The following is a 14,222-nucleotide window of genomic DNA, read 5'->3' as shown; positions in this document are numbered from 1 at the left end:
ACTCACGATCGATGTGACCCCGTCGCCCCGTCTCGAGTACTTGCGGCAAGGGCTAAGAATGCCCGGCCACGCCTCGTAAGTATCTCGCGGGCACCTTCCAGGTCAACCCGACTCCACATCACTCGCAATTAAGCTCGCGCGGGTACCACTCAGGGTCAACCCGTCTTTAGTCACATGGTTCAGTGCAAAGTCATAGTAACCATAGTAACTGTGTGTCTAACACCAAGGGGAAAACCCGAGGAATCACCCCCGGTGAATTCCACTTGATGTTGTCATCAAGGTGAACGTAAGAGGATCCACCCTCGAGGTTCACGTTTGATGGGTTGCACGACAGAGCCGTAACGGAAGTGGTTAAGGAGGAAATCACCCTCGATGACCTCGACCGTAAAGCTACACTACGGAGATCTCATCAGGAGTGATGTAAGAGGTTCCACCCTCGACACTCGATGGTAACTCTGCAGAGTCGTACAACTAAGGGGGGGGGGTGATGTGCGGTGTCGGGCCCTGGGCATCGATCACGTTGGTCGAGTCATCGAACATAAAGCGGGGCAACTGGGACAAGGTGGGGGTCACTGATGGATCACTAATCATCCTATACTAAGCAGTTTAGGATAAGCAGGTAAGGTATGAAAGCAGGTAACAACAACAGGCTATGCATCAGAGTAGGATCATACAGAAAATAGTAGCAGTTCTAATGCAAGCATGAGAGGGAAAGAAATGGGCGATATCGGAATGCTCAAGGGGGGTTTGCTTGCCTGGTTGCTCTGGCAAGGAGGGGGTCGTCGTCGACGTAGTCGATCACAGCGGCAGCGGTCTCGGGGTCTACCGGAGAGAAGAGGGGGAAGAAACAGTAAATACCTAGCAAGCAAGTGCATAACAGGACAAGTGTACCCAGAAGTACACCCACCGAGGGCTGACTGGTGGGCCAGGTTAACTGCTCACTCAGCAGTTGACTAGTCAACTTTGACTAGTCAAAGGGCTGACCGGGGTCCACCTGTCATTGACCCAGATAGTAACAGATTGATTTTATTATGTTGTTAACTTAAATAGCAGGTGGAGCCTGGTGGTAAATGACAGTGGCTAACTAATGTTAGTAATTAATTCTACCTACCTAATTAGCAGGGGGCACATGGCCGTGGGCCATTATTTCCTAATCTAATAGACACGCACCACACGGATATACACAAGGCCGGCCAAGGCCATAGCCAGCCACCATGGCTGGCACGCACGCTCGCGTGGCGGCGGCATGGCCAAGGCGCTTGGGCGCGGAGGGCCAAGGAGGGCGGCCTCGCTTGGGCAGACGCCGGCGCGGGCCGTGCGTGTGCGTGGAGCGGCGCGGGGTGCCGGCGCGGCGACGCGGGAGCAAGTGCAGCGGCGATGCGGAAGCGACGGGCGAGTGCCGGGGGCAGCGAGCAGCGGCAGGCGGCGGAGCACGCGCATGACCCGAGGGTCAACCGGAGCGCGGACGTCGACGGGCTCGAGCGGTCGCGCTCGGCCACAGCGGGAAACTACCTAGCGGGCGTGCACGATGGCAAAAGAGAAGGGAGGGCGAGTGGGAGCTCACCGAGCGGCCTCAAGGAGGCCAGCGAGGCTTAGTAGCTGCGGGGGAGGCTGGGACGACGGTGGTCGCGAACCGAGGCCAGACGAAGGCCGATGCAGCGCAGCGGGGCCGTCCCAGCTCGCATGCTTGGTCCGGCGACGACCGAGGTGGACGACGGGCGGAGGAAGAAGAGGTCGAACGGGCGCCGTCCACGGCAAGCTTCCCCACCTTGCTCCGATGCCCTGAACGGACGCAGACGAACACGACGAACCTCCAGGACGCGCCCCCGCACGCCGAGGAGGCCGGTGGACGCGTCAACGAGGACGGGGCAACGGTGATCGCCCGAGCTCGCAGGCTCGAATTCGAACCAGAGAGGAGGGGGCGAAGGGGGATCGAGGGGGGAATGGGCGAGGGCGATCTAGGTTTTCTCAGAGACGTGTTTATAGGCTTGGGGAGCTGACGTGGAGGCATCCACGGTCATGGCGCATAGGATGTGCGCCACGCACCCTTCTACCTCCTGTAGCGAGGTGGAAGAAGGCCCAGGTTGGGCTGGGCCGCACTGTAGTCAGTGGGCTCAAGTGCAAAGAACGCACTTGGCCTTTTGTGTAGTTAGCTGGGCCAAAGTGCCCAGTAGAACCTCTCTCCCTTTTCTGTTCCTATTTTTTTATAACTCTGTTTCACATATTAATTTGTTAGGAAAAGATTTTTGTAAAAAGTGTAGATGGCCACATAATTAGTATTGCAATATTTTGAGACCACACACAATGTTTCACATCATTTGGAAAATTATAAGTATTTGCTTATTTTGAAAAGGCCAATTTAAAAGCCTTAGGACCACTTATTAATTTCCTAGGAATTTATTTGTGAGCCAATTTAAGTTGGATTCAACTTGACAAAGGTCAGGAGAATTTATAGAATATTGTGAACATATTAGCTTTACTGTTTATAGAATTATGATTTGACTTGGCCATAGAATTTGGATTTGAGTTCGGTTTGAAGCAAAGTGAGGATTATCAAAATAATATGATGACATAGCATCATTAGGCATGAGATTACTGTAGCATGACACTTGTTACAGTTCATCCCTACAAAATCATATAGTTTAGTCATGTTTCATTTTCGTCACACAAGAATGCTCTCATCATGCACAACCCCGATAACAAGCCAAGCAATTGTTTTATACTTTAGTAATCTCAAACCTATAAACTTTCACGCAATATATGAGCGCGAGCCGTGGACATAGCACTATGGGTGGAATAGAATATAATGAGGGGGTTATGTGGAGAAGACAAAAAGGAGAAAGTCTCACATCAACGAGGCTAATCAATGAGCTATGGAGATGCCCACCGATTGATGTTAATGCAAGGAGTAGGGATTGCCATGCAACAGATGCACTAGAGCTATAAATGTATAAAAGCTCAACAAAAGAAATTAGTGGGTGTGCATCCAACTTGCTTGCTCATGAAGACCTAGGGCACTTGAGGAGGCCCATTGTTGGAATATACAAGCCAAGTTCTATAATGAAAAATTCCCACTAGTATATGAAAGTGATAATATGAGAGACTCTCTACTATGAAGATTATGGTGCTATTTTGAAGCACAAGTGTGGTAAAAGGATAGTAACATTGTCCCTTCTCTCTTTTTCTCTATTTTTTGGGCCTTTTCTTTTTTTATGGCCTTTCTCTTTTTTTGGGCCTTCTCTTTTTTATGGCCTTTTTTTATTCCTCACTTTGGACAATACTTTAATAATGATGATCATCACACTCCTATTTATTTACAACTCAATGATGACAACTCGATACTAGAACAAAGATGACTCTATATGAATGCCTCCGGCGGTGTACTGGGATATGCAATGAACCAAGAGTGACATGTTTGAAAGAATTATGAACGGTGGCTTTGCCACAAATACTATGTCAACTACATGATCATGCTAAGCAATATGACAATGATGAATGTGTCATGATGAACGGAATGATGAAAAGTTGCATGGCAATATATCTCGGAATGGCTATGGAAATGCCATCATAGGTAGGTATGGTGGCTGTTTTGAGGAAGATATAAGAAGGTTTATGTGTGAAAGAGCGTATCATATCACGGCGTTTGGATGCACCGGCGAAGTTTGCGCCAACTCTCAATGTGAGAAAGGGCAATGCACGGTACCCAAGAGGCTAGCAAGGATGGAAGGGTGAGAGTGCGTATAATCCATGGACTCAACATTAGTCATAAAGAACTCACATACTTATTGCAAAAATCTACAAGTCATCAAAAACCTCGGCACTACACGCATGCTCCTAGGGGGATAGATTGGTAGGAAAAGACCATCGCTCATCCCCGACCGCCACTCATAAGGAAGACAATCAAATAACACCTCATGTTTCAAATTTGTTGCATAACGTTTACCATACGTGCATGCTACGGGACTTGCAAACCTCAACACAAGTATTTCTCAATTTCACAACTACTCAACTAGCATGACTTTGATATTATTACGTCCATATCTCAAAACAATCATCAAGCATCAAACTTTTCTTAGTATTCAACACACTCATAAGAAAGTTTTATTATGAATCTTGCATACCAAGCATATTAGGATTTTAAGCAAATTACCATGCTATTAAGACTCTCAAAATAATATAAGTGAAGCATGAGAGATCAATAGTTTCTATAAAACAAATTCACCACCGTGCTCTAAAAGATATACGTGAAGCACTAGAGCAAAATTATAAAGCTCAAAAGATATAAGTGAATCACATAGAGTATTCTATCAAATTCCAAATCATGTATGGCTCTCTTAAAAGGTGTGTAAAACAAAGATGATTGTGGTAGACTAACAAGCAAAGACTCAAATCATAAAAGACGCTCCAAGCAAAACACATATCATGTGGTGAATAAAAATATAGCTCCAAGTAAAGTTATCAATAAAAGTAGACGAAAGAGGGGATGCCTTTCGGGGCATCCCCAAGCTTTGGCTTTTAGGTGTCCTTAGATTATCTTGGGGGTGCCATGGGCATCCCCAAGCTTAGGCTCTTTCCACTCATTGTTCCATAATCCATCAAATCTTTACCCAAAACTTGAAAACTTCACAACACAAAACTTAAATTAGAAAATCTCGCGAGCTTCGTTAGCAAAAGAAAACAAAAGACCACTTCAAGGTACTGTAATTAACTCATTCTTTATTTATATTGGTGTTATAACTACTGTATTCTAACTTCTCTATGTATTATAAACTATTTTACTAGCCATAGATTCATCAAAATAAGCAAACAATACACGAAAAACAGAATCTGTCAAAAACAGAATAGTCTGTAGTAATCTGTAGCTAGCGCAAGATCTGGAACCCCAAAAATTCTAAAATAAATTGCTGGACGTGAGTAATTTATCTATTAATCATCTGCAAAAAGAATTAACTAAATATCACTTTCCAAATAAAAATTACAGCAGTTCTCGTGAGCGCTAAAGTTTCTGTTTTTTACAGCAAGTTCAACAAGACTTTCCCCAAGTCTTCCCAACGGTTCTACTTGGCACAAACACTAATTAAAAACAAAAAACACAACCAAAACAGAGGCTAGATAATTTATTTATTACTAAACAGGAGCAAAAAGCAAAGAATAAAAATAAAATTGGGTTGCCTCCCAACAAGCGCTATCGTTTAACGCCCCTAGCTAGGCATAACAAGCAAAATAGATCTAGGTATTGCCATCTTTGGTAGGCAATCCATAAGTGGCTCTCATGATAGATTCATATGGTAATTTTATTTTATTTCTAGGGAAGTGTTCCATGCCCTTTTTTAAGGAAATTGAAACCTAATATGCCCTTCCTTCATATCAATAATTGCACCAACCGTTCTAAGGAAAGGTCTACCAAAAATAATAGGGTAAGAAGGATTGCAATCTATATCAAGAACGATAAAATCTACGGGCACATAATTACTATTTGCAACAATAAGAACATCATTAATTTTTTCCATATGTTTCTTAATAGTGGAATCCGCAAGATGCAAGTTTAGAGAGCAATCATAAAAATCACGGAAATCTAGCAAATCACACAAAGTTTTGGGAATAGTAGAGACACTAGCACCCAAATCACACAAAGCATAAAACTCATAATTTTTAATTTTAATTTTAATAGTAGGTTCCCACTCATCATAAAGTTTTCTAGGGATAGAAACTTCCAATTCAAGTTTTTCTTCATAAGATTGCATCAAGGCATCAACGATATGTTTAGTAAACGCTTTATTTTGACTATAAGCGTGAGGAGATTTTAGCACAGATTGCAACAAGGAAATACAATCAATTAAAGAGCAATTTTCATAATTAAATTCCTTGAAATCCAATATAGTGGGTTTAGCAACATCTAGGGTTTTAATTTCTTCAATCCTACTTTTATCAAATTTAACATCAAGATCAACAAATTCCGAATTCTTAGAATGCCTTCTAGGTAAAGGTGGATCATATTCAGTCCCATCATTATCAAGATTCATATTGCAAAACAAAGATTTAATAGGGACACATCAATAACTTATCATTATCAAGATTCATATTGCAAAACAAAGATTTAATAGGGACACATCAATAACTTTTAGATCTTCATCATTATTTTCATAGGAACTAGAAGAACACGTTTTTATAAAGGCATCTTTCTTAGCACACATCCTAGCAGTTCTTTCTTTGCACTCATCAATGGAAATTCTCATGGCTTTGAGAGACTCATTGATATCATGCTTAGGTGGAATAGATCTAAGTTTCAAAGAATCAACATCAAGAGCAATTCTATCAACGTTCCTAGCCAAATCATCAATCTTAAGCAATTTTTCTTCAATCATAGCATTAAAATTCTTTTGCGAAGAAAAAAAATTCTTTAATATTAGATTAAAAATCAGAGGGCATCTTATTATAATTTTCATAAGAATTGTTGTAGGAATTACCATAATTATTAGAGGGATTACTAGGATAAGGCCTAGGATTGAAATTTCCTCTATACGCGTTGTTACCAAAATAGTTCCTACCAACAAAATTCACATCCATAGATTCATTATTATTCTCAATCAAAGTAGACAAGGGCACATAATTAGGATCAGAAGAAACACTCTTATTAGCAAATAATTTCATAAGTTCATCCATCTTTCCACTCAAAACATTAATTTCTTCTATCGCATGCACCTTTTTAGTAGATCTTTCAGTATGCCATTGAGAATAATTAACCATAATATTATCTAGGAGTTTAGTGGCATCTCCTAAAGTGATTTCCATAAAAGTGCCTCCTGCGGCCGAACCTAAAAGATTTCTAGAAGCAAAATTCAATCCGGCATTAAATTTTTGTATAATCATCCACAAATTCAAACCATGAGTAGGGCAATTACGTATCATTAATTTCATTCTCTCCCAAGCTTGTGCAACATGTTCCTGATCAAGTTGCTTAAAAATCATAATATCGTTTCTAAGAGAGATGATCTTAGCAGGAGGAAAATACTTAGAGATAAAAGCATCTTTGCACTTGTTCCATGAATCAATACTATTTTTAGGCAAAGATGAAAACCAAGCTTTAGCACGATCTCTAAGCGAAAAAGGAAATAGCTTCAATTGAACAATATCATTATCGACATATTTCTTCTTTTGCATGTCACACAAATCAACGAAGCTATTAAGATAGGTAGCGGCATCTTCACTAGGAAGGCCGGAGAACAGATCTTTCATGGCAAGATTCAACAAAGCAATATTAATTTCACAAGATTCAACATCGGTAAGAGGAGCAATCGGAGTGATAAGGAAATCATTATTGTTGGTATTGGTGAAGTCACACAATTTAGTATTATCTTGGGCCATTGCGACAAACAAGCAATCCAACACACGAGCAAACAAAAAGCAAATGGGCAAAAGAGGCAAATAGAGAGAGAGAGAGGGAGGATAGAGAGAGAGAGAGGGCGAATAAAACGGCAAGGGTGAAGTGGGGGAGAGGAAAACGAGAGGCAAATGACAAATAATGTAATGCGGGAGATAGGGATTGTGATGGGTACTTGGTATGTTGACTTTTGCGCAGACTCCCTGGCAACGGCGCCAGAAATGGCTCGTTGTTGGGAGTCAAATGTTGACTTGCACGAACCTCCCCGGCAACGGCGCCAGAAATTCTTCTTGCTACCTCTTGAGCACTGCATTGGATTTCCTCGAAGAGGAGAGGATGATGCATCAAAGTAGCATAAGTATTTCCCTCAGTTTTTGAGAACCAAGGTATCAATCCAGTAGGAGGCTACGCGCGAGTCCCTCGTACCTACACAAAAACAATAGCTCAACGCAACCAACGCGCTTAGGGGTTGTCAATCCCTTCACGGTCACTTACGAAAGTGAGATCTGATAGAGATGATAAATAATATTTTTGGTATTTTTGGTATAGAGATGCAAAGTAAAAAGTAAAAGCAAAGTAAAAGCAAAGCAATAATAAAGTGATGGAGATTGATATGATGTGAAAGAGACCCAGGGGCCATAGGTTTCACTAGTGGCTTCTCTCAAGAGCATACGTATTCTAAGGTGGGTGAACAAATTACTGTTGAGCAATTGACAGAATTGAGCATAGTTATGAGAGTATCTAGGTATGATCATGTATATAGGCATCACGTCCGAGACAAGTAGACCGACTCCTGCCTGCATCTACTACTATTACTCCACTCATCGACCGCTATCCAGCATGCATCTAGAGTACTAAGTTAAAAACAGAGTAACGCCTTAAGCAAGATGACATGATGTAGAGGGATAGTTTAATGCAATATGATAAAAACCCCATCTTGTTATCCTCGATGGCAACGATACAATACGTGCCTTGCTGCCCCTTCTGTCACTGGGAAAGGACACCGCAAGATCGAACCCAAAGCTAAGCACTTCTCCCATGGCAAGAACAACCAATCTAGTAGGCCAAACCAAACTGATAATTCGAAGAGACTTGCAAAGATAACCAATTATACATAAGAGAATTCAAAGAAGATTCAAATATTATTCATAGATAGACTTGATCACAAACCCACAATTCATCGGTCTCAAAAACACACCGCAAAAAGAAGATTACATCGAATAGATCTCCACGAGAGAGGGGGAGAACATTGTATTGAGATCCAAAAAGAGAGAAGAAGCCATCTAGCTACTAAGTATGGACCCGTAGGTCTGAAGTAAACTACTCACACTTCATCGGAGGAGCTTGGATGATGATGTAGAAGTCCTCCGTGATCGATGCCCCCTCCGGCAGAGCTCCCGAACAGGCCCCAAGATGGGATCTCGTGGATACAGAAAGTTGCGGCGGTGGAATTAGGTTTTTGGCTCCACCCCCGATCGTTTGGGGGTACGTGGATATATATAGGAGGAAGAAGTACGTCGATGGAGCTTCGAGGGGCCCACGAGGCAGGGGGCGCGCCCTAGGGGGGGGCTCCCTCCACCCTCGTGACCGCCTCGTGGCTTTCTTGATGGAGGGTCCAAGTCTCTTGGATCTTATCTGATGAGAAAATCACGTTTCCGAAGGTTTCATTCCGTTTGGACTCCGTTTGATATTCCTTTTTTCTGAACCCTAAAATAGGCAAAAAATAGCAATTCTGGGCTGGGCCTTCGGTTAATAGGTAGTCCCAAAAATAATATAAAAGTGGATAATAAAGCCCAATAATGTCTAAAACAGGAGATAATATAGCATGGAGCAATCAAAAATTATAGATACGTTGGAGACGTATCAGACACCGGCGCTACGACTCACATGTTTGCTCATCCTGATAACCTTGCCTCCTTCACTCCTGTCTCCACCGACCGCCGCATCATTGTCGGCGACGGTTCCACACTTCCTATCACACATGTTGGGCACACTTCTTTTCCTTCTACTTCTACTCCATTATCTTTGTCAAACATACTTGTGTCACCTCATTTTATTAAGAATCTCATTTTCGTTCGTTGTTTCACTCGTGAAAATCCTGTTACCATTGAATTTGACAAGCTTGGTTTTTGTGTCAAAGACGCTCGAACCAGGATGGTACTTCACCGATGTGACAACCCCGACGAGCTCTATCCGGTGCACTCGCCTTCATCCACCACCACCGCACCGGTTGCTCTTTCCACTGGCGTCGATCTCTGGCACGCTCGCTTGGGTCATCCCAATCCCGTCACACTTCATCATATTCTTAGGAGTTTCAGTTTCAGTTGCAATAAGATCGAGGATCACACCTGTCATGCCTGTCAAGTCGGCAAACATGTTTGCCTGCCGTTTAATAATTCCACCACCATTGCTTCTTTTCCTTTTCAGTTGATTCATAGCGACGTGTGGATTTCTTCGGTTTCCAATAACTCGGGCTATTTATATTATCTGGTCATTCTTGATGATTATTCTCATTATGTGTGGACTTTTCCTTTGCGCAGAAAGTTGGATGCATTCTCTACCTTGACGGCCTTTTACTCCTATGTTCGCACGCAGTTTGGGCGTCCTATCCTTGTGCTTCAGACGAACAATGGAAAAGGGTTCGACAACCTCGCTTTCCGCACCTTTTTGTCACATCACGGCACAGTTTTCCACCTCACATGCCCATACATTTCACAGCAGAACGGTCGAGCCGAACGCGTCCTTCGCACTTTGAATGACTGTGTTCGCACGCTCCTGTTTTATGCCAATGTGCCGCCTCGTTTTTGGCCGGACGCACTCGCCACTTCATCACTTCTTCTTAACATTAGACCCTGCCGCCCACGGTGGAACTACGCACCTCACCATCTTCTCTTTGGTACGCCCCCGTCTTATGACGACTTGCGTATTTTTGGGTGCCTTTGCTATCCCAGCACTGCCGGCACTACTTCTCACAAGCTTGCACCCCGATCTGTCGCTTGCATCTTCATCGGCTACCCCTCCAACTCCAAGGGATATCGATGCTACGATCCCGTCTCCCACCGTGTGTTCACTTCCCGGCACGTTTACTTTGATGAGCATGTGTTTCCGTTTCACTAGGTACCCTCGGCTGTTCCTCCCGCCACTAGTGACGTGGGCTCCTCGACGCTTCTCCCAGGGCGTTCGCGCGCCTCTCTTGGCCTGCCCCTGGCTTTGAGGCGCGCCCCCCCGCATGCGGAGCCTCCTACAGCCGCGACGTTGGCGCCCTCGACGCCCCCGACGTTGGCGCCCGCGGCCCTCGCGGCTCCTCCGGCGTCCCCGGCGCCCCCGACGTTGGCGCCCCCGGTGCCCGCGGCCCCCGCGGAGCCCGTGGCCCTTCCGACACCGGTGGCTGGTCCGGTCACCCGCGCCCGTACAGGCATTTTTCGCCCGAGCTCGCGCCACGCCTCGGATGACTACGTCCATGCGGCGTCCACCTATGAGCCGTCGCCGTTGCCGTCCTTCGTTCGAGCCGCTCTTCATGACCCGCTCTGGATGGCTGCGATGCAGGAGGAGTTTGACGCCCTATTGCGCAACCGGACGTGGCAGCTTGTTCCCCGTCCCCGGCACGCCAACGTGATTACCGGGAATTGGGTCTTTAAACACAAGCTCCGTCCTGATGGTACCCTTGATCTACAAAGCGCGTTGGGTCGTTCGTGGCTTGCGACCGCGTGCTGGCATCGACTTCACCGACACCTTCGCTCCGGTCGTCAAGCCCGGCACGATACGCACGGTTCTCCACCTTGCGGTCTCCCGTGCTTAGCCGGTGCACCAGATGGACGTCTCCAACGCCTTCCTCCATGGTCACCTCGAGGAGCAGGTCTTCTGCCAGCAGCCCACTAGGTTTGTTGACCCGGTGCTTCCCGACCATGTGTGTCTGCTTTCGCGGTCCTTGTACGGACTCAAGCAGGCTCCGTGCGCTTGGTACCAGCGCATCGCGGCGTTTCTCCACCAGCTTGGGTTCCGCTCTACCCGCTCGGACGCCTCGCTCTTCGTCTATCATCAGGGCTCTAACACGGCCTACTTGCTGCTCTATGTCGATGACATCATCCTGACGGCATGTACGGCTGGTCTTCTCAGTCAGCTCACGGCTCATCTTCGTGCTGAGTTCGCCATCAAGGACTTGGGTCCTTTGCACTGCTTCCTCGGTGTCGAGGTGGCGCGCCGTCTGGATGGCTTCTTCCTTCATCAGCGAAAGTACGCTCACGAGCTCCTCGCACGCGCCAGCATGCTTAACTGCAAGCCCACCGCTACGCCTGTTGATACCAAGGCCAAGCTTTCTGCCACGGATGGTTCTCTTGCTTCGGATGCTGCTTTCTATCGGTCTATCGTTGGTGCTCTCTAGTACCTCACTCTGACTCGACCGGAGATCCAGTATGCCGTGCAGCAGGTGTGTCTTAATATGCATGCTCCTCGAGACGTTCACTGGGCTGCCATCAAGCGGATTCTCCGCTATATCTGTGGCACTATGGATCTTAGCGTCACGCTTCACGCCTCCGCCGACACCGCCCTCACTGCCTACTCTGATGTAGACTGGGCGGGCTGCCCTGACACTCGTCGCTCCACTTTGGGCTATTGTGTCTATCTTGGACCCTCACTCATCTCGTGGTCGTCCAAGCGGCAGCCTATGGTCTCTCGTTACAGTGCTGAGGCTGAGTATCGTGCGGTGGCCAATGCCGTCGCCGAGTATTCGTGGATTCGCCAGCTGCTTCAGGAGCTCTCTTGCCCTGTTGACCGTGCCACGGTGGTCTACTGCGACAACGTCTCGGTGGTCTACCTCTCCGCTAACCCGGTGCATCATCGACGGACCAAGCATATTGAGTTGGATATTCATTTTGTTCAGGAACAGGTGGCCCTTGGCCATATTCGTGTTTTGCACGTCCCTACTTCCCAACAATTTGCCGATATCATGACCAAGGGCTTACCTACGGCGTCATTTGAGGAGTTCCGGTCCAGTCTTTGCGTCAGCTGCGGTGCCGCTTTGACTGCGGGGAGGTGTTGAGTATATGTGTTATGTGCATATTGTGTATTGGACCTGCCTCCTAGTTCTTTGTATAGTTGAGGTCCGTGGCGCACCTTTGTACATCATATATACGTGCCTATGCATGAAAGGCAATACATCGTGCAATTCACATATTCTACACTTAGAAGTTAGAAATAATTTCAGACAACAGATGTAGCATTTATTCTATTTTTTTGAGAAGAGTAGGTTGAAGATGTTGTATCAATGTTAGCTGCGTCCATTAGTATTGACACGCGAGAATATCTTAATACGGTAATTAAGAAAAAAATTGGACTGTAATTGTTCATTACATGTGGTATGTTTATTATAAATAAGTCTATAGTTAGGAAACCGGTGGTCTACTTTGTTATGTCTCAATAATCTAAATTTTCTATGTTGCTAATGTACTTAATGATGTATGTAATTAGGTAAAATAATTCATCTTAGTAGCAAACAAGGAGGAGATGACGTGATTGAAGAAATTGTGTTTCCATCTTCGCTGTCCCTTTTGAGGTGATGACCACATACATGGAAGTGGTACTTCATACTTTTGATAGCAGAAAGGAAAATCTGTGTTTAATATTGATGTTCATGTGATAATAGGTTGACTCCGTTCATATAATACCGGTGATGGATATCTATTTGAACTATTTTGACGCTTAATTGCATTCGCAAGTACATCCATATTGGAGCTGAGATATAAATGACGTCATAATTTTGTTAATATTTTTTATATTGATGTACTGTTGTGAATAATGTGCATGCCGCTGCGAATAATATTATTTGTAAATAAATTATTATTATCGTATGATATAAAAAATTTATTAAAAACGGAAGATATCAAATGTTTTACCCATATGATATTAAAATGTTATTATCACACTATTCTGTTTAGTGGTTGTTTGGATAGCGAGTAATTACCCTCAGTTTTGTCAAAACCTGCTGTAAGAAAATTTTGTAGAAAACCAGTTTTTACTAATAGTCATTTTTCCGAATGCTTAGTTTTTGCATGTTACGATAACCAGTTTAGGATATTATTGGGGTAGTTAGAGAAAAGCAAACAAAGTTTTAGTTTGTTACGCTGCTAGACGAGTTTGAGAAAAATGATTCTAAAAACAAACCGAATATTTATTCGAACTATTTTGACACTTAATTGCATTGACAAGCACATCCATATTGGAGCTGAGGTATAAATGACGCCATAATTTTATTAATATTTTTAAAACTGATGTACTGTTGTGAATAATGTGCATGCCGCCGTGAATATAATAATTTGTAAATAAATGATTATTATTGTATGATATGAAAAAAATTATATAAACCGGAAGATAGTAAATGTTTTACTCTGGTAGAAGAGTTTTAGTTTGTTACGTTGGTACACGAGTTTGAGAAAAAATAGATCTCTAAATACTCGTTAACCAAACAACCCCTTAAAGTCTAAGCAAATGATTCTTAAAAACAAGCCGAATATTTGTAATGAAAATATGGTTATTATTTTAGTCTTATGATATGTAAATGTTGTCATCGTACTACTACTAAATGTTCAGTTACTAATTATTTGAAATGTAAATATGGATGTTGGTTAGGTGCTATGGAAATTTTAGTAGTGTACTATGGGGACGTCTTATGCGACGGTCCTTTCGGAGTGGACGTGTCATTGTGCGAGTTGACTACAGTTGTAGTGAGAGACATGGTGAACGTGGGTTATGCAGCAGTCAGAAGGTGCATCCGAGCGGTGTTTGGCCCAGGGATGCAGGGAAAAGAATTGACAATGGAGGCCTTCGTCGTTGACGGAGGAAATGA

This window comes from Triticum urartu, chromosome 5, assembly GCF_003073215.2.
Source record: "Triticum urartu cultivar G1812 chromosome 5, Tu2.1, whole genome shotgun sequence".
NCBI lineage: Eukaryota > Viridiplantae > Streptophyta > Magnoliopsida > Poales > Poaceae > Triticum > Triticum urartu.
The sequence above is the reverse complement of the archived record's forward strand: the minus strand, read 5'-3'. Positions refer to the sequence as shown.